Source organism: Crocuta crocuta, unplaced genomic scaffold (assembly GCF_008692635.1).
Source record: "Crocuta crocuta isolate KB4526 unplaced genomic scaffold, BGI_CrCroc_1.0 scaffold1240, whole genome shotgun sequence".
NCBI classification, from domain to species: Eukaryota; Metazoa; Chordata; class Mammalia; order Carnivora; family Hyaenidae; genus Crocuta; species Crocuta crocuta.
The window spans coordinates 254248-260440 of NW_027529285.1; the positions used below are offsets into that span (position 1 = coordinate 254248).

At 34.0% G+C, this 6193-nt stretch overlaps 1 non-coding gene across 1 annotated transcript; it reads right to left on the minus strand.

The window, feature by feature from the left end:
* Window positions 1-1332: 1332 nt before the first annotated feature.
* Window positions 1333-1439, minus strand: LOC144226889 (U6 spliceosomal RNA). Its single transcript, XR_013333770.1, has one exon. It is a non-coding gene; the product is annotated as a U6 spliceosomal RNA (small nuclear RNA).
* Between the last annotated feature and the right edge of the window lie 4754 nt (window positions 1440-6193).

Below are 6193 nucleotides of genomic sequence, written 5' to 3' on the forward strand. Positions count from 1 at the left end.
GCCACCTGGGCATCCCAGCATTTTTTATTACTTTGAAACATTGGACAGTATATATTCCCTTTATGTGTATTCATGGTGGCGTTCATAACATGAATCTTGGCTTTTAGCTATTTAACATTTTTTGTTGTTCGATGATATGACACACACTACTGTTTCCTATTTCATAATCATGATAAAAAGCACTTTTTATCTCTACCTTTTCATAACTGTATGCTAATTTATATTTCAAATATTCAAAAGTGGACAAGAGATAAATCCTCTTTTAAAACAATCTTGTGGAAAAATATTAAGAAATTTCTTAAAGATATTATGATGCCAAATATCTGATCTATTCTTTCTCTTTGAGAAAATGTGTCTAAAGAAATTAGCAGAACAAGCAGGATGTGCCCAGGAACATCAGTAACCTAATCACAAGACAATCATAACCTGATATGTCCCAGGGGAGTGACACGGGAGACATGGTATCATGTATCTTCATTATAATTTTGACACATGAGGTGAAATGAAAGAATTAAAAAGAAACCCAGTTGTCTGAGAAGCATACTTTTGTTCTGACCATGAAGATAATATAATCCACAGAGGAAATTTATATTGAATTAACATCTTTAGTAAGTCAAATCTGATACCTTATACCATTAGGACAGAGTAGAAAGTGGTCCCTAGAAAAGTTTTAAGACACAGTATTTTGTATTTTCTGATGCTTCTAAGAAGCAATGATTATGTAAATTGTATTTGATATCAAATATTCAGAATTATCATTGTGGCATAATTAGGTGTCCCTAGACTTTAAATTCTATTATCCCAATGATCAACATATTTTTGTGTGACTTCTTGCTTAAAGGGGGTCAAAAAATGTCTGAGAGGCCACCCTTTAGGCCAATGTCTATAATAAATGTTTCTAACAGCACTCTTAAATCTTGCCAGTCACCTAAAAAAATGTATTATACTGCTCACAAGTAGGGCTGACCAAGTGAGTAAAAATAGCTCAAGCACTCCTTAGCAGTCAAAATGTAGCACTCAAAACCCACATCATACAGAATCCATGCCACAAATTATGTTCTTAGACAAAGCTCAGCCCAGTATATCAGACCTCAAAGGTAACCTAATTTTCACTATTCCAAACCAATAGCATTGGAAAGCAAAGAAAAAAAAAAAAAAAGCAGAGGTAAATGTTGCATTGGTCTCTAAATCAGAGTTTTCTTTACTGTCATTTAATGGATACACAAATAAAAAATATCCCTTAAGTGTTGACCATAAAATCGGTTTTTATCTGAATTCATTTTTCTCATGGCATAATGGTTATCAAAACCTTTGGAGATGTAATAAATATTTTTTAATATGAAATACTTCACAAATTTGCATGTCATCCTTGCATAGGAGCAATGCTAATCTTCTCTGTATCATTCTAAACTTAGTATACGTGCTGCTAAAGTGAACACAGTATTTCTTTTTTTAATATAAATCTTTCTTTTTCTATATACAATTGTATTGTGGAAATATTCAAAAATACTTGTAGAAAATTTTTGATATGTGTTTTAATATTCTTTTTTTAAATTTTTAAAATTTTATTTTATTTATTACTGAGAGAGAGAGCGTGCGCACACAAGTGGGGGAGGGGCAGAGAAAGAGGGAGACTGCATCTGAAGCAGGCTCCAGGCTCCAAGCCGCTTGAACTCATGCACTATGACATACTGACCTGAGCTGAAGTTCAACGCTTAACTGACCGAGCCATCCAGTCACCCCTATATTTTAGTATTCTTAAGTAATTTTTATTTTGATCATGTTAGCAGATAGAAAAAGTTGACCACCAAATGAGTTGAGCTTTATGTATCAGACTAGAAATTCATTCTCAAAGTAAAGTCTTCACGGTAACTCTGATAATTTTTAAAATCTTTTTTAAGTTTTTTTATTTTGAAAGACAGCATGAGCAGGGAAGGAGCAGGCCATGAGGGAGAAGGCAGGACAGACACAGAGAACGAGAGAGAGAAAGAGAGAGAATCCCAAGCAGGCTCCATGCTGTCAGCAAAGAGCCCAACGCAGGGATTGAACTCATGAACCATGATATCATGACCTGATCCAAAATCAAGAGTCAGACACTTAACCAACTGAGCTAACAGGTGCCCCAGTTTGATATACTTTTTAAAGACCAAAGACTGCTGTATAGAAGTATAGGACATAAACCTTTGATATATAATAAGCTAAGGTATGTCAGCAAAAACAGACTACTTATTATTAATAACTAATGTACCTATTAGTTATTAGATGATTTGAGCAGCTAAATCAAGCTACTTATTAAGTAGGTTAAAAAGAATAGTTTTTTTGATTTTCAAAAATATAGGTGTATTGTACAGAAGGTCTACTTAACAGAGCAAATATAAAAATATTCAAGTTATATTACTAAATGTATTACTATAAGCACCTTGATATTAAGTTGTTGTCCAAGGTAAGAAAATAAAAGTTATTATTCAAATTGATAACAGTGCTAAAAATTTAGAAGGATAGGGGCGCCTGGGTAGCTTAGCCGGTTAAGCGTTAGGTCATGATCTCGCGGTTAGTGGGTTCAGGCCCCGCGTCGGGCTCTGTGCTGACTGCCAGCTCAGAGCCTGGAGCCTGTTTCAGAGTCTATGACTCCCTCTCTCTCTGACCCTCCCCTGCTCACGCTGTCTCTCTCTCTCTCCTAGAAATAAAAAAAAAAAAAAAAACACTAAAAAAATTTAGGATATAAAACTTACTAATGCTTCACTGTTCTAATAAGTATATATCTCATGTACTTTGCTCTATAAAGATTTCCTAATGAATACAGAGATACCAAGGCTTTACTCTGTAGGAATCTTTAATAATTCTTAAAATTAGACTTCCAACTCATTTTTGAGCTTGCAAATGACAGGTATGTTTGGTTTAAAAAAAAAGTGTGGGAATTGGGTGAAGCTGATACTGAAAAAGAAGGCTTACTTGGAACATCTGTATTATTTTAAATACTATTTAGTATGAATGAACAGTTCTTATTTCTGAATAGTATACATCTCTTCCACAAGCTAGAAAATAAACTCGGTATCATGCTTGACACAACAAACTTGTTCTTCAAATCCATATACCTCAATCCATTATGAAAACCTCTTAATTATACCAATAAATCCCTGTCCTAAATCGGTTTCTTTCTCCAATTCTACCACCACAAATCTAATTCAAGTGACTTAATTTGTCTCATCTGGACCACCTAATGACTTCATAAATGATGCCCACTAATCTACTTTTTCCTCTTCATCACTATCAATAAATTAAAAACTATTTAAAAAGTCAACATTCTTAGACTAAAAACTACTATTCTTTATATCATCTATAAGGCCTACGTTCTATATCATACTTATGTTTGTGAAAGGATCATCATACATACTATTTTGATGTGGGATTTTGTCTGTTGTTTCACTACCCTTTTCCAGGAGCCTAAGAAGTATCAAGCATATGCCAAAACTCAATAAAAGTTTTCTGAAAGAATAAACATTGGGTTAACTTAGAGCAGAAATCAATGAAATTTAACACAGGAAATCAATAGACCAACAACAAACCCAAAAGAAGGTTCTTAGAAAAAGATCAATAAACTCTGTAAGCCTCTAGCCAGGGTAACCAGGGAGGAAAAAAAAAAAAAAGACACAAATTACTACTACCAGTAATGAAAGTAGAGACATTACTACAGATCTCGTGGACATTAAAAGGATAATAAAGAAATACTGTGAAATACTCTAATGCCCCTAATTTAATAACTTAGATGGAATGGACCACTTCCGTGAAGACACAATTAGCCAAAATTCATACAAGAAGAAACAGGGGCGCCTGGGTGGCTTAGTCGGTTAAGCGTCCGAGTTTCGCTTAGGTCATGATCTCGCGGTTCGTGGGTTCGGGCCCCGCGTCGGGCTCTGTGCTGACTGCCAGCTCAGAGCCTGGAGCCTATTTCAGAATCTGTATCTCCCTCTCTCTCTGACCCTCTCCTGCTCACACTGTCTCTCTCTCTCCTAGAAATAAATAAAAATATTAAAAAAAAAAAAGAAGAAACAGACAATTTGAATAGGTCCGAACAAATCTCTTTTACAACCTCTTTCTAACCTATTAAACAAATTGAACAAATGGTAAGTAAACTTATAAAGCAGAAAGCAGTAGGCCCAGATGAGTTCACTGGTGAATTCTACCAAACATTTAGGGAAGAAATTATATCAATTGTCTACAAATTATTCCAGAACATAGAAGTAAATGAACATTTCCTAACTCATTATGAGACCAGAATTATCATAACAAAATCAGATAATTTAAGAAAATTAGACTAGTATGTCTCATGAACACAGATACAAATTTCTCAACAAAGTATTAGCAAATGTAATCCAACATGTATGAAGAATTATACACCATGACCAAATAGGATTTAAGTGAATCTAGACATAGATCTTATACTCATCACAAAAACTCAAAATAGATCACTCACCTAAATGTAACATGTGAAACTAACATCATATATACTAATATAAACATCATATAAACTAATATAAACATAGCATTATACATCTTATAATTTTAAAAGAAAAATTACGCAATTGAAAAATTAGCTTAAGACCTTTATAGACACATCAAAGAAAATATATAGGTGGCAAATAAGTGCAGGAAGAGATATTCTTTATCATGTCATCTGGGTAATACAAATTAAAACAAAGATACCACCATACACCTATTAATGACAAAAATCCAATACACCACCACCACCAAACATTGGTGAGCATATGGGGCAACAGGAATTCTCTTACATTGCCCGTGGGAATGAAAAACTGGTAAAAAAACAAAAACAAAAATAAAAAAAAAACACCACCTGGAAGGCAATTTGTCTGTTTCTAGTAAACTTACCCTTTTCCTAGGATTTAACAGTTGGATTTCTTGTATTTACCAAAAGAGTTGGCAACTTATGTCCCCACAAAAACTTCACATGTATGTTTACAGCAGTCTTATTCATAGATGCCAAAGTGTGGAACCAACCAAAATGCCCATTAGTAGGTCTATCAATAAATAAACTCTGGTAATCTGGAATGGAATATTATTTAGTCCTGAAAAATGAGTTATCAATCCATTGAAAGACATGGAGAAAGCTTAAAACGTGTATTATTCACCAAATGAAGCTGATCAGAAAAGCCTAAATAATGTATGATTCCAACTATATGACATTCTGGAAAAGACAAAACTATACAGACAGTAAAAAGATCAGTACTTGACAGAGATTAGGACGGAAGAAGGGATGAATTAGTGGAGCAGAGGATTTTTAAAGCATTGAAAATACTCTGTATAATACTATAATTGTGGATAGTTGTTATATGTGTCCAAACCCATTGGATGTACAACACCAAGAGCAAACCCTAATATGAATTACAGTCTGTGTGATAATGTGTCAACACATCAATTATAACAAATGTATCACTCAGATGGGCAATGTTGACAATGGGGGAGACTATGCAAGAGTGGGAGGCAGGGGTCTTATGAGAAATCTCTGTACCTTCCACTTAATTTTGTTTCGAACCTAAAACTGTTCTAAAAAATAGTCTATTAAAAATGAACATTAATATCCTTTCTTATTCTAAGATTAGATAACCGTTGGAGGAATGCAATTGTTCTTTACTTTCTAGATTAAAGAAAACATATGCACAATACTGCACTGCTAGCAGCACCCCACAGTAGTCAGTTTGTAACAAGTGACAGGTAGAGGGAGGAAGACACGGAGTGGGGGAGAAGGGGACAACAGGTTCAGAAATAGAAGACAGAGAAATTAAATTAAAGCAATTTATAAACCTAAATACAAGGTCTGACCAATTCAGAAATAGGCATTATCCTAAATTTCTCCCCAAGAAAAGAAACACTATTGTTGAACTTCAATTGAAAAACTTCTGGTAATGAGTAACTTGCAACTTGCTGCAACACAAGATAGAATTAAAACAATTTTTTTAATGGAACTCATTCTTACAATTAGCTTCCCTCTAACCTCCATTCACCAGGCTTCATTTCACACTTTAAAGCTAAACAAAAATCAATCTAATTCTACTCCTACATAATAGTAGCTTATCCCAATGGTAACCATTATACCTCTACTATGTCTTCTATTTTTCTATTTATTTACAATTAGTTTCTACTAATGTTTCCTTTCCATTTTGTATTTCTACTCTTC